This window comes from Pseudophryne corroboree, chromosome 1 (genome assembly GCF_028390025.1).
Source record: "Pseudophryne corroboree isolate aPseCor3 chromosome 1, aPseCor3.hap2, whole genome shotgun sequence".
NCBI classification, from domain to species: Eukaryota; Metazoa; Chordata; class Amphibia; order Anura; family Myobatrachidae; genus Pseudophryne; species Pseudophryne corroboree.
Genome location: NC_086444.1, coordinates 259,472,066 through 259,495,130, shown reverse-complemented (window position 1 = coordinate 259,495,130; position 23,065 = coordinate 259,472,066).

Sequence of the window (23,065 nt, the reverse complement as noted above, 5' to 3'; positions counted from 1 at the left end):
AGGAAGTCTATCTGTAAATTTGGACAGTTTTCCTGCGGGTAACTTTATTTATTATTTATTTATTACCAGTTGTTTATATAGTGCACACACATTCCGCAGCGCTTTACAGAGAATATTTGCCCATTCACATCAGTCCCTGCCCCAGTGGAGCTTACAATCTATATTCCCTATCACATGTACACACACATTCACACTAGGGTTAATTTTGTTAGGATCCAATTCACCTACCAGTATATTAGCAGTAATAAATGAAAAATGATAGGAGAAAATACACTCATGTGTGCCACTTTAACCTGCTAACCCTAAGCATGTAAAACTAACCTTGGAAGAGTAGTTTTTATTGCCTAGCTAATGGACATAATAGGAGAAGCTATATATTTATTACCAAAGAAAACTATGTATATCCTGAACAACTGCAATTTAATATCAGTCTCATTTATCACATTTTATCCTATGGGTGCAAATATAGAATACACTTTAATGCAACACTCACAATTTGGTTAAAACACATCAATTATAGACATTGGCTAATTGTATTACCAATCTCTAACAATGGCAACAAGTAGTATAAAATGATTTACTATGAAAGGCTACATTACATGAAGTAGTTTGCATATCATTACTCTTTTACTTTAGTTGCTTTCCAGACTGTCCATCCTAACTTACTGTGCTACTTACAGTTAGTCATCTAAAATGGAATCACTGGTCTTTGCCCCTGTCTGAGTTCAAACTTCTGCCTGGAAACTGGCCTTCTTATTTAAGGTGTGTTGTTTAATGTGTTTATTTCTAACACCTGTGGGTTACAGATGTGAAAACTAAGTAATTTGGCTATATGCTCTTATATCTCATTGGTGTCAATAACTTTAGTATCTTTCCAGATTGTTTTATTTTGAGCTTCTATCATGACCCAATACATTGCCTAAAAATTTTAGTATTTGGGACAGCTTCAATTAGAAAACTTATTAGGCACATAATGGGCAATTAATGTAATAGATTTCCATAGACTGCAAACAGACATTCAGTAAGACATATCTGCCTTTTTATGTGTGACCTTACAGGCAAACTTTTTGGCCCTAAATATTTGTCTATATACATACTATATACATACTTGTTTATGGACCATTTTGGAACTCATTCTGCTGTGAGGACATGATATACTAGAGGACATAATATACTAGAGCTCACAAATTCACGAACAGAATTTGGTGCTCAGAGATTACAAATGTTAGTAGAGAGTCACAAACGGGAAATATAAGGATGCTATGAATACAGAGATGGTTTCTCATATGTTATATGATTTAACATCTCAGTAAATAGATATATTGCTTTAAACAGAAGATAAAGATGATCCTGTTTCAGAGAGTTGAACAGATGTGAGCAGATTTCTTTAATAAATGTGACTTCAGTAAAAAAAATACTTAATCTGTATTTTAAAAGTAAAGTATTATCAAACATACAGTACAGTAGCAAAATATTTTTTTGTTTGGTTGAGATTAACTAAACTTTAATACTTCTTTTTGTAAATTACAATTGGACATATACAACTATTGTGCAAGCATTTCATATAGTTATATGAATAATTTATTGTCTTCCCTTATCTTATCTTGTTTCTCGTCTTCTTTTTTATATATATAGTTTACAATGAATAAAATTTATTGCACTAAATTTTCTGTAATAAAAATCCATAACTCAAACATTCTGTTTTGACTCAGAGTGATATATTTCAATATTCAATACAATAATCTGTATTTTAATTCTATTGCGGCTTCAAATGATTTAAGCAATCATAAAGAGTTTTCTTGCAAATATTATTTGTTTGGTATAGTGTAATGAAAATAGTATATTATTCAATCATTTATAAAAAATTTACTGTATGTTTATTATATTGTTTAAAAAAGACCTCAAATATGAAGCATTTCAAGAAAATAGTACATAAAATGTAATATATCCTCTAAAATATTTCAATTTGACATCTCTTGTAAGAACATTCTTAATCATTCTAAGTTAGAGGATTGTAATTGTCTTCAAACTTCAAATCCCACTTGAAAGGAACATTGAGAATAATTTAGATTGCATTTGTAGGAGCAGCTGCAGCTTGTACATCGCTGATGTTACTTATGTCAAATTAAGGAGCTACAATTGAAGACCAAACTATCTTATATAGAGCAATCATTGACTTAGAGAGCATACAAAGTGACAATCTTGGATTTTGGGATATAAAATCTCTTTTGACAAATAAATATTTCCTATGATTTAGTGATTCCATCCGGAGCAATCAACCTTTGCCTTACCCACTGCAAGCAAATGAAATGGTGTCTCTCAAAAAGCAGTTATTTCTGCTTGCTAATATTTATTGAAAACTTAAAAATCAGGTATGAACTACTGTAGATGTACTCACATTTCTACAATATTCTAAGTATTCTTATATGCTAGAATAGTCACCAAAAAATTGCATATTGCATTTTTAATATAGGGTACACCACTCACAAAGGGATGTTGATGGTTGGGATCCTGGAGGTCAGGACACCAACTCTGGAATTCTGACCACTTACAATGCCGACAGCCAGAATGCCGGCAAACAGGGCCTATTCCCACTGGTAGGTATCTACGACACCCATAGAGAGGGAATAGAACCTGTGGCAAAAGCAGTGAGCCATCGAGCAAGCAAGGGGCTCCATTGTGCTTTCCCCCCTTTTCCCCACTGCCATTCTGGTGGCGAGGATTCCATGGTCGGGATGTTGACCTCTGAGATCCCGACTGCCAGCATTATAGCCCCAACCCCTCAAAAACCCGGTAAAATATTGGGCCTGATTCATGTTTGTAAGTAAAGCAGAAAAACAAGCAACTGGGTAAAACCATGCTGCACTGTAGGTGGGGTACATGTAGATCCAGAAGTATAACTAGGGTTTTTGGCACCAGGGCAAAATGAAAAAATGGCGACCCTCAACTAAAAAATATAATCTATAAAAGCTTATATAGAAGAAATCTTATATAGGTACAAAAATTAGGACAGGAATAGAGGAGGAAGGGCTGTACAGGGCTACAGGGACAGGAAGCATAGGAAGCATCTGTAGTATACAGTACATACTGTATACAGGATAGGGGAGGGAGGACTGTGAGAAGTAATAGGGGCAAGAGGACAGAGTAGGGCATGTATTACTATACATATAACACAAAACATAGGACATAAATGGAGTGGCAGTACTTGGCAATAGTAGTAGGACGTAAAAGCAGTCTCTATCTTTATACATATAACAAGGGACAGGAGAGGGAGAACTGTGATATGCAATATGGGCAGATGTATGGAAAGTGCCTGTATATATATAACAAAGGGAGAAGAAGGTCTTGGGAAGGATGAGGAGGAGAAAAAGAGAGGGGAAAAAGTGGAAGAAAGAGGATGTTCATGAGTAGAGAGAAGTGGAGAAGAAATAGAGGTTGAGAAGAGAAAGAGGTAGAAGAAGGAGAAAGAGGGGAAGAGAAAAAGGGAGGTATGAGAATGATAAGAAGAGAGAAGGAAGAGGAGAAGAAGAAAAAAGAGAATTAGGAAAAGGAGTGAAGAGGAGGAACAGAAGAGAGAAAGAGAAGGAGGGAGGAGGAGGAGAGAAGAAAGAGATAGGTTGAGAAGAAAAGAGAGAGAGAAGCAGGAGAAGAATGAGGGGAAGAGACAGAGTGAGTGAGTGAGTGAGTGAGTGAGTGAGGAGGAGGAGGAGAGATATATGAGGAAGAAGGGAGGAGAAGAAGAGAGAGAGAGGTTGAGAGGAGAAGGAGGAGGAGAAAGAGGACAAGAAAGAGGTTGGGCAGATGAGAGGGAGGAGGAGAAGGAGTGAGGAGGAGGAGAGAAAGAAAGAAAGAAAGAGGGAGGGAGGAGGAGATAGAGAGTCGGAGGAGGAGAGGGGAGAAAATAGAAAGAGAAGGGAGGAGAAAGAGTAGAGAGAGAGAAGGAGGGAAGAGGAACTGTAGAGGGAGGAGGAGAAAAAAGAGAAAGAGATAGAGGAGCAGGAGAAGAGAGAGAGGAGAGGAGGAGAAGAGAGAGAGTGAAAGAGAGATAGGGAGGGAGAAAGAGGAGGGGGAGAAGAAGAGAGAGACAGGAGAAAGAGGGAGGAGGAGAAAGATAGGAGAAGGAGAGAGGAGAAGAGAGATAGGAAAAGAAGGGAAGTGGCTGAGTAGGAGATAGAGGGAGAGAGGAGATAAAGAGAGGAGAGAGAGGGGGTATAGAAGAGAGTAGGAAAAGGGAGAGAGGAGGAGAGAAAGAGGTGATGAGAGAAAGAGAGACAGGGAGGTAGTGGAGAAGAAAGAGATAAAGGGAAAATGCGACAAAAACACCATTTTGTGCTTTGGCCCCATTTTCCGTATGTACTAAGTCCTGGATGCCAGGGCTTCAGTGAAGGGGGGTAATGCCTGCTTTTGCCTTATAGAAGTCAATTGGCTTCTTTCTGCATCTGCCTGAGAGGGATCCAACTGGATTACATCACTGCACTTGCAGAGTTTCCATCGCTGAATGCAAAGGACAGCTATTACAGGAAGAGCTGGCCATATAGAGGTAGTACATATGCGATTAGTATCAATGCGGTAAGTGACAGAATGTACTATGAATGGTTAGTACATTCCAGGGAGTGAGTGGGAGAAGGTGAAGTGAGATAGATAGAGAGAGAGAGAGAGAGAGAGAGAGAGAATGAGTGTGTATAGAAGTGAGATAGAGAGAGGAGAAAAGAGAGGGGGAGGAGAAGATAGAGAGAGAGAGAGAGAGAGGGAAAAGTAGGAGGCAAAGAGAGAGAGAGAGAGAGAGAAAGGAGGATGAGGAGGAAAGAGGTCAGCTAAATGTTTCTAACATGGAGAATAAATGGCTGTGACCTGCAATAAGGAACTTGTCCACCCCCAGTGTCCCAGCTCCAGGTTGCCAGGATCAGTGCTACATAGCATAGGGATAGAGGAGGTGGGAGGAAATAGGGTCAGGAAGCAGAAGTAGTCAGTCTGCATGCATATAACAGAGGATAGGAGGGGGAGGACTGTGCAGGGCAATAGAGGGAGCAGGAGGAAGGGTCAGGAGCCTTTATACATATAACACAAAGCATAGCAGAGGACACAGGGGGCACAGGGAAGGCAATATGAGCAGAAAGCAGAGGAAGTACTCTGCATACATATAACAGGATAAGAAAGGGAGAACTGTATGGGGTAATAGGGGCAGCAGGAGGAAGGGGCAGTGCCTGTATTGGTACAGAGAGGAGAGAAATTAATCACACTGGGACCCAGCTATAAAGCAACACTGTCTGGGAGAGGCAGGAGAAGGTCTGCAGAGGAGGAGACAGGAGAATGCAGAGCGGGAGACAGGAGAAAGCTGCAGAGGGGAGACCTGGGTGAGGCAGAAGAAGGTCTGGAGAAGGGAAGACCTGGGAAGGCAGGAGAAGGGCTGCCTGGCTGCAGATGGGATGAATCAGGAGGCAGGAGAAGGGCTGTGGTGGGGTAACACAGTGGGCAGGAGAAGGGCTGCTTGGCTGCAGAGGGAAGACCAGGGTCAGGCAGGAGGAGGGCTGTGGCGGGGAGACCCAGAGAAAGGGAAGAAAGTAAAGTAGAGCATCTGGAGAAGAACAGCAGAGGTACACATTTCCAGCAAGGAGAAGGTGATAGTGAATGGGAGAATAGGTGGCTGTGACCGGCGATGAGGGTCCTGTCCACTCCCATTGTCCCAAATCCATCAAGGTTAACAGGAGCAGCGCAATATAAACCAAAGTCTGTGATGGAGGATTTGTGTCTCCAGTCCTAACAGTTCTAATCAATCATGTTGCCAGCAGTGCTCCCCTCTGCTGGGCCTGTCATGGCACCCAAAGCATGTGCTTTGCTTACCCTGCCCTCGTTATACCACAGGGAGAGTTAGATTTGGGTGTTTTGTGTTCAAACTGAAAACTAAATTGCAGTGTAAAATAGAGACAACATGATTTGTTCCAGACCACCTGTCCCCTTGTGCAAAGTACAGATTTTTGGGTCCTGCAACATAGAACGCAGAGCAGCAGCAGACTGTCAGTGATTGACAGCCTCCATTTGTATAGACAGGGGCATGTCACCACTGTTTAGGAGGATGGGAAGAGGCCAGAGATCTTCATTGCAAGATGGAGATTTCCTGGCCTCTGCGACGGGCAGCTTGTGCAGCACCATGGGTGCCACAAGCGACCTGATGGTGGGAGAAAGATCTGATCACTACTAAAGCAGGAGGCATCTGCTTGTTATAGATGCCTCTTGCTGCATTACCATACAGTACCCATACAGTGCTATCACTGCTGCTTCCTTGGAAGCAGCAGTGAAAGCAACTCCAACCACATCTGAATGACCCCCAAATTTACTTGCTTTTTTTCCCTTCACTGACCAACATGAATCAGGCCCATTGACAAACCAGTTTTTTAGAAGATTGTCTTTAAATTAAAATTTGTAGTAGAACTTGCAGGTTCAGCAAGGGATCTGTATCTATATGATTTTATTCTGTGATATATAGTAAATGCATACTAGTTGATTTTCTAAAATAAAAATGTAATGCACAATTAATAAGAGTACCAAAAAAAACCAAGTGGCGCTTAACAATCATATAGTATAAAATATTTAATAAAAATACACATTAAATACAATGCAACAACCTCCCGGGGGTGTAAGACAATTATTAAAACATCACAATAATGTTGTGCAGCAGTGTGATAGATCAAAACACCTGATATTTGGTTAGAATACAGGTTGCAAACATGAAAAATAGCCACTGTTGACACAAGAGTCTCGGGATTACACAAAAAACAATATGTACACACTTGAAGGTGCAGCTGCAGAATAATTTCCAACTGTGTGACTCACAGTGGCATGCCCACAGGGTGGTACCCGTGACCCGGGTTGGAGTAGATTTGTTCAACAGATATTAGCAATGTACACAGATAGTTGAAAAAAATATATAGAAATATAAATATGGTAAGTGAACCTGTTACCACTGGGCAGGAGCTTTAGATTCCTGCTCCCTGGTGTTGTCCCGTTAGCCAGGGAGATGATGTACACCAGAGCCTCAGCGGGATGAAGCAGTGTTGTAATATGTGGGAGAGTGGCAGGGGCATGGCCAGAAGCACCGATCAATAGCCCGTCTGACGCTCGTATCACCCGTCAGTGTGGTAGCGGCTGTGGCTGAGGGCCGCGCGGGGTTGAAGCTGCGGGCTGGGGCGCTTGTACTGCAGCCGTCGGTCTTGTTTCCCGCGCACGGCTCAGATGGAGATGGAAGTACACAGCGGTACCGGTCCTCATGTAAATTCCTGTATTCCTTAACGCGTTTCAACGCCAGCAGGGCGTCTTCCTCAAAAGGCAGACTGTTGATCGGTGCTTCTGGCCGGGCCCCTGCCACTCCGGCTCCATCGGCAAACGACCAATGTGAAAGGGGACACGGAGCTCCCGCATGCAGCAGCGTCTCGGTGAGGACGCCCGAATCAAGTCTCCCACATATTACAACACTGCTTCATCCCGCTGAGGCTCTGGTGTACATCATCTCCCTGGCTAACGGGACAACACCAGGGAGCAGGAATCGAAAGCTCCTGCCCAGCGGTAACAGGTTCACTTACCATATTTATATTTCTATATATTTTTTCAACTATCTGTGTACATTGCTAATATCTGTTGAACAAATCTACTCCAACCCGGGTCACGGGTACCACCCTGTGGGCATGCCACTGTGAGTCACACAGTTGGAAATTATTCTGCAGCTGCACCTTCAAGTGTGTACATATTGTTTTTTGTGTAATCCCGAGACTCTTGTGTCAACAGTGGCTATTTTTCATGTTTGCAACCTGTATTCTAACCAAATATCAGGTGTTTTGATCTATCACACTGCTGCACAACATTATTGTGCTGTTTTAATAATTGTCTTACACCCCCGGGAGGTTGTTGCATTGTATTTAATGTGTATTTTTATTAGTGATGAGCACCGGAAATTTTTCGGGTTTTGTGTTTTGGTTTTGGGTTCGGTTCCGCGGCCGTGTTTTGGGTTCGAACGCGTTTTGGCAAAACCTCACCGAATTTTTTTTGTCGGATTCGGGTGTGTTTTGGATTCGGGTGTTTTTTTCAAAAAACCCTAAAAAACAGCTTAAATCATAGAATTTGGGGGTCATTTTGATCCCAAAGTATTATTAACCTCAAAAACCATAATTTCCACTCATTTTCAGTCTATTCTGAATACCTCACACCTCACAATATTATTTTTAGTCCTAAAATTTGCACCGAGGTCGCTGGATGACTAAGCTAAGCGACCCTAGTGGCCGACACAAACACCTGGCCCATCTAGGAGTGGCACATGCAGTGTCACGCAGGATGTCCCTTCCAAAAAACCCTCTTCAAACAGCACATGACGAAAAGAAAAAAAGAGGCGCAATGAGGTAGCTGTGTGAGTCAGCTAAACGACCCTAGTGGCCGACACAAACACCTGGCCCATCTAGGAGTGGCACTGCAGTGTCACGCAGGATGTCCCTTCCAAAAAACCCTCCCCAAACAGCACATGACGCAAAGAAAAAAAGAGGCGCAATGAGGTAGCTGTGTGAGTAAGATAAGCGACCCTAGTGGCCGACACAAACACCGGGCCCATTTAGGAGTGGCACTGCAGTGGCACGCAGGATGGCCCTTCCAAAAAACCCTCCCCAAACAGCACATGACGCAAAAAATTAAATTAAGAAAAATTAATTAATTAATTAAATTAAGAAAAATTAAAGAAAAAAGAGGTGCAAGATGGAATTGTCCTTGGGGAATCCCAATCCACCCTTATGTTGTATAAACAGGACATGCACACTTTAAACAACCCATCATTTCAGTGACAGGGTCTGCCACACGACTGTGACTGAAATGACGGGTTGGTTTGGACCCCCACCAAAAAAGAAGCAATTAATCGCTCCTTGCACAAACTGGCTCTACAGAGGCACGATCTCCACCTCATCATCATCCTCCGATATATCACCGTGTACATCCCCCTCCTCACAGATTATCAATTCGTCCCCACTGGAATCCACCATCTCAGCTCCCTGTGTACTTTGTGGAGGCAATTGCTGCTGGTGAATGTCTCCACGGAGGAATTGATTATAATTCATTTTAATGAACATCATCTTCTCCACATTTTCTGGATGTAACCTCGTACGCCGATTGCTGACAAGGTGAGCGGCGGCACTAAACACTCTTTCGGAGTACACACTTGTGGGAGGGCAACTTAGGTAGAATAAAGCCAGTTTGTGCAAGGGCCTCCAAATTGCCTCTTTTTCCTGCCAGTATAAGTACGGACTGTGTGACGTGCCTACTTGGATGCGGTCACTCATATAATCCTCCACCATTCTTTCATTGGTGAGAGAATCATATGCAGTGACAGTAGACGACATGTCCGTAATCGTTGTCAGGTCCTTCAGTCCGGACCAGATGTCAGCGTCAGCAGTCGCTCCAGACTGCCCTGCATCACCGCCAGCGGGTGGGCTCGGAATTCTGAGCCTTTTCCTCGCACCCCCAGTTGCGGGAGAATGTGAAGGAGGAGATGTTGACAGGTCGCGTTCCGCTTGACTTGACAATTTTGTCACCAGCAGGTCTTTGAACCCCAGCAGACTTGTGTCTGCCGGAAAGAGAGATCCAAGGTAGGCTTTAAATCTAGGATCGAGCACGGTGGCCAAAATGTAGTGCTCTGATTTCAACAGATTGACCACCCGTGAATCCTTGTTAAGCGAATTAAGGGCTCCATCCACAAGTCCCACATACCTAGCGGAATCGCTCCGTGTTAGCTCCTCCTTCAATGTCTCCAGCTTCTTCTGCAAAAGCCTGATGAGGGGAATGACCTGACTCAGGCTGGCAGTGTCTGAACTGACTTCACGTGTGGCAAGTTCAAAGGGCATCAGAACCTTGCACAATGTTGAAATCATTCACCACTGCGCTTGAGACAGGTGCATTCCACCTCCTATATCGTGCTCAATTGCATAGGCTTGAATGGCCTTTTGCTGCTCCTCCAACCTCTGAAGCATATAGAGGGTTGAATTCCACCTCGTTACCACTTCTTGCTTCAGATGATGGCAGGGCAGGTTCAGTTGTTTTTGGTGGTGCTCCAGTCTTCTGTACGTGGTGCCTGTACGCCGAAAGTGTCCCGCAATTCTTCTGGCCACCGACAGCATCTCTTGCACGCCCCTGTCATTTTTAAAAAAATTCTGCACCACCAAATTCAAGGTATGTGCAAAACATGGGACGTGCTGGAATTTGCCCATATTTAATGCACACACAATATTGCTGGCGTTGTCCGATGCCACAAATCCACAGGAGAGTCCAATTGGGGTAAGCCATTCTGCGATGATCTTCCTCAGTTGCCGTAAGAGGTTTTTAGCTGTGTGCGTATTCTGGAAAGCGGTGATACAAAGCGTAGCCTGCCTAGGAAAGAGTTGGCGTTTGCGAGATGCTGCTACTGGTGCCGCCGCTGCTGTTCTTGCGGCGGGAGTCCATACATCTACCCAGTGGGCTGTCACAGTCATATAGTCCTGACCCTGCCCAGCTCCACTTGTCCACATGTCCGTGGTTAAGTGGACATTGGGTACAACTGCATTTTTTAGGACACTGGTGAGTCTTTTTCTGACGTCCGTGTACATTATCGGTATCGCCTGCCTAGAGAAGTGGAACCTAGATGGTATTTGGTAACGGGGGCACACTACCTCAAGAAATTGTCTAGTTCCCTGTGAACTAACGGAGGATACCGGACGCACGTCTAACACCAACATAGTTGTCAAGGCCTCAGTTATCCGCTTTGCAGCAGGATGACTGCTGTGATATTTCATCTTCCTCGCAAAGGACTGTTGGACAGTCAATTGCTTACTGGAAGTAGTACAAGTGGGCTTACGACTTCCCCTCTGGGATGACCATCGACTCCCAGCAGCAACAACAGCAGCGCCAGCAGCAGTAGGCGTTACACGCAAGGATGCATCGGAGGAATCCCAGGCAGGAGAGGAATCATCAGAATTGCCAGTGACATGGCCTGCAGGACTATTGGCATTCCTGGGGAAGGAGGAAATTGACACTGAGGGAGTTGGTGGGGTGGTTTGCGTGAACTTGGTTACAAGAGGAAGGGATTTACTGGTCAGTGGACTGCTTCCGCTGTCACCCAAAGTTTTTGAACTTGTCACTGACTTATTATGAATGCGCTGCAGGTGACGTATAAGGGAGGATGTTCCGAGGTGGTTAACGTCCTTACCCCTACTTATTACAGCTTGACAAAGGCAACACACGGCTTGACAAATGTTGTCCGCATTTCTGGTGAAATACTTCCACACCGAAGAGCTGATTTTTTTGGTATTTTGACCAGGCATGTCAATGGCCCTATTCCTCCCACGGACAACAGGTATCTCCCCGGGTGCCTGACTTAAACAAACCACCTCACCATCAGAATCCTCCTGGTCAATTTCCTCCCCAGCGCCAGCAACACCCATATCCTCCTCATCCTGGTGTACTTCAACACTGACATCTTCAATCTGACTATCAGGAACTGGACTGCGGGTGCTCCTTCCAGCACTTGCAGGGGGCGTGCAAATGGTGGAAGGCGCATGCTCTTCACGTCCAGTGTTGGGAAGGTCAGGCATCGCAACCGACACAATTGGAGTCGGACTCTCCTTGTGGATTTGGGATTTCGAAGAACACACAGTTCTTTGCGGTGCTTTTGCCAGCTTGAGTCTTTTTATTTTTCTAGCGAGAGGCAGAGTGCTTCCATCCTCATGTGAAGCTGAACCACTAGCCATGAACATAGGCCAGGGCCTCAGCCGTTCCTTGCCACTCCGTGTGGTAAATGGCATATTGGCAAGTTTACGCTTCTCCTCCGACAATTTGATTTTAGATTTTGGAGTCCTTTTTTTACTGATATTTGGTGTTTTGGATTTTACATGCTCTGTACTATGACATTGGGCATCGGCCTTGGCAGACGACGTTGCTGGCATTTCATCGTCTCGGCCATGACTAGTGGCAGCAGCTTCAGCACGAGGTGGAAGTGGATCTTGATCTTTCCCTAATTTTGGAACCTCAACATTTTTGTTCTCCATATTTTAATAGGCACAACTAAAAGGCACCTCAGGTAAACAATGGAGATGGATGGATACTAGTATACTTATGGATGGACTGCCGAGTGCCGACACAGAGGTAGCTACAGCCGTGGACTACCGTACTGTGTCTGCTGCTAATATAGACTGGATGATAATGAGATGAAATCAATATAATATCACTAGTACTGCAGCCGGACAGGTATGTATATTTATTATGTAATGACTGATGACGGACCTGCTGGACACTGTCAGCTCAGCAGCACCGCAGACTGCTACAGTAAGCTACTATACTATAGTAGTATGTACAAAGAAGAAAGAAAAAAGAAAAAAAACCACGGGGAGGTGGTATACAATTATGGATGGACTGCCGAGTGCCGACACAGAGGTAGCTACAGCCGTGGACTACCGTACTGTGTCTGCTGCTAATATAGACTGGATGATAATGAGATGAAATCAATATAATATCACTAGTACTGCAGCCGGACAGGTATGTATATTTATTATGTAATGACTGATGACGGACCTGCTGGACACTGTCAGCTCAGCAGCACCGCAGACTGCTACAGTAAGCTACTATACTATAGTAGTATGTACAAAGAAGAAAGAAAAAAAAAAAACCACAGGGAGGTGGTATACAATTATGGATGGACTGCCGAGTGCCAACACAGAGGTAGCTACAGCCGTGGACTACCGTACTGTGTCTGCTGCTAATATAGACTGGATGATAATGAGATGAAATCAATATAATATCACTAGTACTGCAGCCGGACAGGTATGTATATTTATTATGTAATGACTGATGACGGACCTGCTGGACACTGTCAGCTCAGCAGCACCGCAGACTGCTACAGTAAGCTACTATACTATAGTAGTATGTACAAAGAAGAAAGAAAAAAAAAAACCACGGGGAGGTGGTATACAATTATAGATGGACTGCCGAGTGCCGACACAGAGGTAGCTACAGCCGTGGACTAACGTACTGTGTCTGCTGCTAATATAGACTGGATGATAATGAGATGAAATCAATATATATGTATATATAGTATCACTAGTACTGCAGCCGGACAGGTATATATATTTATTATGTAATGACTGATGACGGACCTGCTGGACACTGTCAGCTCAGCAGCACCGCAGACTGCTACAGTAAGCTACTATACTATAGTAGTATGTACAAAGAAGAAAGAAAAAAAAAACCACGGGGAGGTGGTATACAATTATGGATGGACTGCCGAGTGCCGACACAGAGGTAGCTACAGCCGTGGACTAACGTACTGTGTCTGCTGCTAATATAGACTGGATGATAATGAGATGAAATCAATATATATGTATATATAGTATCACTAGTACTGCAGCCGGACAGGTATATATATTTATTATGTAATGACTGATGACGGACCTGCTGGACACTGTCAGCTCAGCAGCACCGCAGACTGCTACAGTAAGCTACTATACTATAGTAGTATGTACAAAGAAGAAAGAAAAAAAAAAAACCACGGGGAGGTGGTAAACAATTATGGATGGACTGCCGAGTGCCGACACAGAGGTAGCTACAGCCGTGGACTAACGTACTGTGTCTGCTGCTAATATAGACTGGATGATAATGAGATGAAATCAATATATATGTATATATAGTATTACTAGTACTGCAGCCGGACAGGTATATATATTTATTATGTAATGACTGATGACGGACCAGCTGGACACTGTCAGCTCAGCAGCACCGCAGACTGCTACAGTAAGCTACTATACTATAGTAGTATGTACAAAGAAGAAAGAAAAAAAAAAACCACGGGGAGGTGGTATACAATTATGGATGGACTGCCGAGTGCCGACACAGAGGTAGCTACAGCCGTGGACTAACGTACTGTGTCTGCTGCTAATATAGACTGGATGATAATGAGATGAAATCAATATATATGTATATATAGTATCACTAGTACTGCAGCCGGACAGGTATATATATTTATTATGTAATGACTGATGACGGACCTGCTGGACACTGTCAGCTCAGCAGCACCGCATACTGCTACAGTAAGCTACTATACTATAGTAGTATGTACAAAGAAGAAAGAAAAAAAAAAACCACGGGGAGGTGGTATACAATTATGGATGGACTGCCGAGTGCCGACACAGAGGTAGCTACAGCCGTGAACTAACGTACTGTGTCTGCTGCTAATATAGACTGGATGATAATGAGATGAAATCAATATATATGTATATATAGTATCACTAGTACTGCAGCCGGACAGGTATATATATTTATTATGTAATGACTGATGACGGACCTGCTGGACACTGTCAGCTCAGCAGCACCGCAGACTGCTACAGTAAGCTACTATAGTAGTATGTATAAAGAAGAATGAAAAAAAAAAAACCACGGGTAGGTGGTATACAATATTATATATATATATATATATATTATATACAATTATATATATATATATATATATAAAACTGGTGGTGGTGATTGATTATTAAACTGGTGGTCAGGTCACTGGTCACACTATCAGCAACTTGCAAGTAGTACTCCTAAGCAGACAATCACAAAATATATTATACTGGTCTGGTGGTCAGTGTGGTCACAATGGCAGTGTGGCACTGACTCTGGCAGCAAAAGTGTGCACTGTACGTTATATGTACTCCTGAGTCCTGCTCTCAGACTCTAACTGCTCCCCACTGTCAGTGTCTCCCCCACAAGTCAGATAATTAATACAGTCACACTATCTAATCTATATCACTTCAGCAAGTAGTAGTAGTATAGTAGTACTCCTCCTAATAATGCTCCCCAAAATTACTACTACTGTGTCTCTCTCTACTGTCTCACTCTCTTCTCTAAACGGAGAGGACGCCAGCCACGTCCTCTCCCTATGAATCTCAATGCACGTGTGAAAATGGCGGCGACGCGCGGCTCCTTATATAGAATCCGAGTCTCGCGATAGAATCCGAGCCTCGCGAGAATCCGACAGTGGGATGATGACGTTCGGGCGCGCTCGGGTTAACCGAGCAAGGCGGGAAGATCCGAGTCGCTCGGACCTGTGTAAAAAAACATGAAGTTCGGGCGGGTTCGGTTTCCGAGGAACCGAACCCGCTCATCTCTAATTTTTATTAAATATTTTATACTATATGATTGTTAAGCGCCACTTGGTTTTTTTTGGTACTTTTGTGGATTAAGGGATTGGCAATCCCCTTATACAAGAGGCGGCTGACGATCATATTGAAGTCTCACTCACCTAAGCGCTTAGTGTATTTTTTGTCTTAATGCACAATTAATGCATCCTTTTTCTGTTTATTCTCTAACTTCTTATCTGAGAGTAACAGCAATAATTGCCATCAAGGAATTGAAATATGTTGGATGTTCTTCACTCTAAAGAATAGTCTAAATGTCTTTATTTTCAAGTACGTATGGACCCAAAGAAGAGTGACATCTGCAATAAAGACTTTATAACAATATTTATTTGTAAAATTGTGCATACATTAGGTGAAGTTTATTTTACATATTATTCTTTTCTTGTAGCAGAAAATAGTTCCATCTACGCTCAACCAAAAATTTATTGAAAACATCTTGGTCAACCATAGACTGAAGGGTAAGAGGAAAAGAGTTTGAAAAAACATATATTGTGATGATAATAATACTAATAATAACAATAAAAAATAATTATTATTATTACCAGTGGTGGCTCCTTTGCATTTTTTGTTGGCATGTAGTTTACTGGTTAAATGCACAAACTGTCTCATACTTGAGTGTTATTGTGCATGACTCATCAGCCACAATAACAGCACATGTATGTGATATTGTGCATGACTCATCAGAGACAATAACATCACCAGAATTAAAGTTCAGGCTGATTAGACTGCAGGTGCATGTTGTTTACTTGGCTCTATAAAAGAGTCTGCATATGCCCAAGCCTGTCACTGTATTATTGGAGCATCACAGTGCTGTACAGCTGTGCAGTACTTAGCCCATGAGAGATTGATACCTTATCAGCACCTTGCTCACATCTGCTAAGCATCTACGAACTTGTAGGCATCTGCCAATATTTTGTACTACCTAATGTTCATGTTTACTCTGTGTCTGTCTAGCACCTATTACCTCAGTATAGCCCTCTGCTTCTAGACTGTAAGCTCTCCAGTGCAGGCTCTCTCTGCCATCTGTCTGACATACTGTATGCAACACATTCATCAAACTTGTACTTCTGTTTTTAAGTGGGATTTCCATTTGTTATGATCTATACTTCTGGCTGTCAGGCAATTTGGCATTTTTGGTGCCCTACAAATAAAAAATATATATATCACATCCCAATAATTTTAGGGAATTAATTTGTTTAGAAGGTACTGTATATTTCATCAGTAACTCATGCATTATACAGAAATGAAGTATAGCTGCTACAAATATTTCTTCAACTTTTGCATACACTAATATATTAGTATAGAAAAAAATGTGAAAACACATTAGTAGGGTTTGCAGCATTATAGGGATTATTTTATGTTTTTCTTTTGGGTTTATGAGTTTTGCCACAGTTTTAAAGATATATTATTATCTAGAATTAGCATGGTGTGAAAAGTATATCAAATAATAACTGTTCTTTTATTCTACGCAGGTATAAAACCCTGCTTTTATATTTTCCCTGGATTTATAGCTATATATTCACCAAGCTTCTACAAAGCAATTGAACAAACAACCATTTTCCAGACCTATGCTTTAGTAGCTGATAAGAAAAAAATGAATTTGCATAAGACCCCACAAGGGTGCCAAAACTCTTTACAGTTTAATACACAGCCTTTATTATTTTGTAAGTGGATGTGTTGAATTTTCATGGTTTTGTATTTTTTTTTCTTTTTTTTCTGAGAGTTTTTTTAAAAAAAGAAGAAAGATTTTTTTTCTTGAGCTCTTACTGTGCCCTTATGGAGAAATTCAACGTGCCTCATTTGTCTTAATTGGACAGCCGCCCTTGGCACCAGCTTTTTCTATGAATATATTAGCAAGAAAGACAGAAACTTTTGGATCAACTACAAATTCGGATTTGTGGTTTCTTTATTTTATAAACAAAACAGAAGTACAAATGTATATGCATTATCACCAATACATGTAATAGCAGAAAATAGCTATCAAGAAAATGGTTTTGCCAGCCATCTGAGGCTGCTGGTATAAATAATAACATAAACAGTAATTGGTTTCAGTATTAGTTGCTGTGCTAGTTTGCTTTTTTATTTATGTTTCATTTCTTTAAAAAAGTTTTGTATTCTATTCATCTTATGCATATTAGGTATACAAAGAAAAAACTACAATGCTATATCTACAGTATAAGGACATGTTATTTATTATTCTCTGGCAAACCTCTGAGCATATTTGAGCTACACTAATAAAAACTTACCAACAAAGATGTGTAAATGCTACTCAGCCTAATTTTCTTTAACACTTAAAGCCCATACACATTGGGCTATTTTGAGCTGAAAGCAGCTCACTTTTAGGGGGGTATTCAATTGTTTGAAAGGTCAGTTTGGTGTCTGTTTTTTCCTATCTAATAAACAGGAACAAACAGACACCCAAACAACTTTTCAAACATTTGAATTCCCCCTTAGTGTTTTGAGCTGTTTTCAGCTCAAAACCGCCCAGTGTGTATGCCCCGGCGATGAGCGCTAATGTGCGCTCCCGCTTCATCACCAGCAGCCGCCGTTCATCTGCTGGTATTACCAATAGATGAACGGCGGGGTGAACGGCTTTCCATAGCGTCCTGCTATGGAAAGCCGTTCACCCCCGCTGATATCGCAGGGCAGGGGGGAAAAGCGCTCAGTGTGTATGCACTAAGCGATTTTGAGCCCAGTGATGTCAGCGTTCGTTGCTGTGCATACACACTAGGCAAAAATACCCAGTGTGTACCTTTACTATGCTTTTTATACCTTTGCTATGCTTTTTCCATGTAAGGATCACAGGGCTTGATTCAGCTTTAGGTGCAGTGTTGCGTTAATTAGCAAAACTGCAACTGGCTAGAATTGCGCAAAAAGTGCGAAGGCAGTCGGGCTGCAGCCATTTTCTCTTTTGCACGGGCCAAGTGTGACATCATGAGGCAGCCACAAACACGCTGACGTTTCTGACACCACAACCCGCTACGCCACATTGCCACCCATGACCACGGCGCAAACATCTCTGCCTGTCAATCAGGCAGAGGCTTTCACTTTACTGAGACACGATCGCATTTCCCTGCCCGCGCACGAGTGGAGCGTGTTCTGCACGTTCACACTGTAGCAGCAAACGGGGAGGTGCAATCCCATCTCAGTAGCGTTGGCTACTGAATAACCCCCTACACACACACACACACACACACACACACACACACACACACACACACACACACACACACAGATACAAGAAGGAAAAGAGTAACTTCTGTGGACATATCTTAACATAATGCAGTGGTCTCAGGATATCGGCCTTATCAACTTACTGACAATTGTTTAATATCCATATACTTTAAACTCCAGCAACAACAAGAAAAAAAAATAGGAACATAATAATAAAACATTTTTTATTTTCCATGTACAACATTTGCAATGCATAGTTTCTATTTTAATACATAATTTAGCAAATGACAAGCCGAAATTAATGTCTGTTGTAAACAATCATTATTTCCGTGCCTTTGACAAACAACCCCCTACTGTTTAGTTAAACAAAGTAGTAAATATTACACAGCACATGGCCTCCAGAGCAATGTCTACTGAATTTATAAATACAATATGTTAATGATAATTATGGGAAGAGTAGTATGTGAAAATAATCAGAATTATATGTTTAGATAGTTTTTGATTGTCTACTTATATTGAATCATTTTGATTTTATGGTACAATAACACATGTATTTTTCTTGTGTGTCTCATAGTTGATTTGTGCATGATTTGAACTGTTATGACTCAACTGTGTAATTGAATTCCCTAGCAGCTGATCATCTTTGCGAGGTGTACAAGTTAATGCCTGGCTTTAAGGCACTGCTAAATATTCATATTATTACCTCTGGGAGTCCTGTATCAGCAATTCAAATGCCATGAAATGTAGGCTATGTAAGTAAAAGAGAATGAAGAAAATATGTTTCCAACAAATTTATTTTTAAAAAGAAGTGAAATGACATTCAATTAATTTACATTAGTATTGCTACTTGGGAAGCAAGGGAACTCAATAAATATTGAGCTCACATCTGTAGACTTGACCAAATGCATTATTAAAAGATGCACGGACTAAAAGGAATCATTTTAATGGATACGTTTATTTTTCATGTGCTTCCCTGGTAAAATTGAGTTCATTAGTGCATAAAGTAGGAGCGTGACATCACAAAATGATGTCTGCACTGCAGACCTGAACTATTGCATTTTCATAAATGACCTTTACTGTGAGAAAGAAGAATCAGTACAGAAATGTTCCCTTAGACAATGTCAAGTTAGAAGCTAAAACCATAAAATGAAATTTAAATTCTATGGGCATAAATAAGCAGAGTTCACAGAGCGAGGATGCTAGAACTAGGGTCAAAAACCCCAATTTGCTTTCAAATATGTTCAGTAAGAGCTTTTAGGGTCACTTTTCTTAACAATGTTAAAATAAAAAATAGGTAAGTAGCTATGCTGAATGCAAGTTAATTAACCTACTGTAAGTAACATCTCTGGCATTACTGACATAATTAGTGCTGCTGCATATGATCGATCTTTCTTTCTTTCTTTTTTTCTCTGTGATATATATGTGTCACAGCTGTCATCACTGGCACAAATGTCCTTTGAGCATCCCAGAATACTGTTAGGAACAGCAGGTTACTGCCTTGTTCTTTGCATATTTAGGCAGTCTGCAGTTATTCATGATCATTTGTAGTGTTTTTATTGTTAACCATGCACCCTTGATGCTTCTAGCTACATATTTTTATATGCTCTCCATTCAAGCGGAGGCCTGTCTCATATGGTGTGCTGATTGGTGCTCACTGTTTTAAATAGCAGCATCAGCTGGAGAGGCTTGACCATTTTAATGTGACGCATTAGTGTTCCCATGTTCTTTTTGTCTGCTGGTGTGCCTTCATTCCTGACCACTGCCTGTGTCTACCCTGCTATCTGTTTGCTGCCTGGACTGAGCACATAAATGGCTAGAGCGAAGCATCAATTGCTTCAAGTGAGAATAAATAGCTAAGGAAAATAACACTATAGAAGAGCACTAATGATTAGGGTGCAACAATGGACATATGTAAGATGCTCTAAATGACTCTATAGACATAAAATGTTACAAATATGGATAAATTGCTTTCAGTTACTTTAATGTGATATCAATGACTATAACGGGGAATAAATGGATTTAAGGGGTATTCATGACTATAAGGAGTAATAGTTATAGATGGCATAAATGGCATAAAAGTGACCTCTTTTAGTGACTTACAGGTAGAGGTTAATTGAAAACCAATCATTAGGGCAGTGTCTTTCATGTGTAAACTTTCACAGCACATGGTTGCAGTATTTTTCTGATGTTATGTATTTTCTTTAAATCTGCAGTCAAACACTGAATTATAAGTTTAAAAAATTCCATTAAGATCCTACTGGTTCCTAATACTATCCTGGACAACCTGCAAATGTGTATCTGTAATAGATACAAATCTGTTGATTTTCTAGGGAGCGGATTATTTCTGCAGGCCACTATACAGTATATTGTGATGATATGGGGTAACTAGCTCGGTAGAGGGGTGTGTTTGGTGCAGTGTCACCGTCTATGTGCTAATTCAGGATACAAAGACAGCTTTTCCGGTGATTAAAAATAATGAAGCTTTATAATGGCAGTATTCAGCACAAATGAACAGAAAATAACAAACACCTAGCCCCCATTCAGGGCACTGACTCACTTCTTCGCACAAAGTCTCTCAAAGTCTTTCCATTTGTGTCTCTCACATGTGTAATTAGCCAGTACTGGTCTCTGGATTCTAACTTTTTAGCCTTTTCTGCTATTTGCAGTTAGGATACAGGCTGAGCCTTCTCACATTCAAGGCTCACTGTCTGACCTGCTTCCTTGCAGGTACCACAGGCTCCTGACTGGCTTCTTCTCAGCAACATGTAGTTCAGTCACAGAGTTTGGCGGCCTTCCCTGTCTCAGGTCTCTTGACCTTCAGCAGCTTCCTAGCACTCTGAGCTCTCGGACTGAATGCACAGACCACAGCCTGTCCTGAGTGCAGAGTCTTTCAAACTGACTCTTCCACTACAACAATTAGGTGTTCTGACACCTGTATTTTCTTCCTGGTGTGGGTGGATTACTCCTGCTCCACACAGAATATATGTGTCACTAATGCAATTTACCTTCATACTGCCACAAGATATATTGTATATAACATCAAATTGGATACACTGACTCCAAGAGGATTGAATCTAATTCGTACAAATTGGTGGCATGTAATGGAGTCCGAGGTCGCCTGAGTGGTGGGTTGCCAGCCGATCTCTGAAATTTTTTTTAAAGGGACACTCACTTACAAGGCATGTAAGTGATTGTCCCTTTAAAAAAGTCCAAGATGGGCCAGCAACCCGCATAGCAGCTGGATGCGGAGTTCATTACATCCCAACGCATATCTTTTTGAGATAAAAAAGGTCATTTGAAATATATTTTTCTAAGTGATGTTAGTTTTTTACTTTTTTTTTTTTTTTTTCACTTTTGGAAATCACCAGACATGTCTTTTTTGACATGTTTACCTGTAGATATTTTTATGTATTGTCTTATGGATGTTTAGGTATATTCATCCCTCTTTGATATACCTATTTTTTTGTATTTTGCAACCCCTTTATTTGTAGTTTGTTTTGTTTGCTTAATACTCATGTACATAGAGGGAGCTTCCTGACCGCTGTATTTTTTACTTAAACATCTATATTAGACATTATTATCAGAAACTATGTGTTCCAGCTGCTGTGGAATTCATGGAACTGTAATTCCTCCTTCTGGCTCGGGCATGCTGTTGTATTTCTGATAGTGACACAATTTGCATTCCACCAGAAGGTGGAATGCACAGCACTTTTCAAAGAGCTGTTTTCTATTTTTCTTTTTCATTTACAGTGCATCCAGAAAGTATTCACAGCGTTTCACTTTTTCCACATTTTGTTATGTTACAGCCTTATTCCAAAATGGAATCAATTAGGTTTTATCCCTCAAAATTCTACACACAATGCAAATGTATTAAAAATAAAAAACTAAGGAATCACATGCACATAAGTATTAACTAGTGATGTGCACCGGAAATTTTTCGGGTTTTGGTTTTGGATTTGGTTCCGTGGCCGTGTTTTGGATTCGGACGCATTTTGGCAAAACCTCCCTGAAATTTTTTTGTCGGATTCGGGTGTGTTTTGGATTCGGTTTTTTTTTTTTACAAAAAACCCTCAAAAACAGCATAAATCATAGAATTTGGGGGTCATTTTGATCCCATAGTATTATTAACCTCAATAACAATAATTTCCACTCATTTCCAGTCTATTCTGAAAACCTCACACATCACAATATTATTTTTAGTCCTAAAATTTGCACCGAGGTCGCTGGATGACTAAGCTAAGCGACCCAAGTGGCCGACACAAACACCTGGCCCATCCAGGAGTGGCACTGCAGTGTCAGACAGGATGGCAGATTTAAAAAATAGTCCCCAAACAGCACATGATGCAAAGAAAAAAAGAGGTGCACCAAGGTTGCTGGATGGCTAAGCTAAGCGACCCAAGTGGCCGACACAAACACCTGGCCCACCTAGGAGTGGCACTGCAGTTTTCTAGCAAGAGGATGAGTGCTTCCATCCTCATGTAAATCTGAACAACTAGCCATGAACATAGGCCAGGGCCTCAGCTGTTCCTTGCCACTCCGTGTCGTAATTGGCATATTGGCAAGTTTACGCTTCTCAGCAGATGCTTTTAATTTTGATTTTTGGGTCATTTTACTGAACTTTTGTAGTATACTTGACGACACAGAGGTAGAGCAATGGACTACTGTACCGTACTGCTATATATATATATATACACTGGTGGTCAGCAAAATTCTGC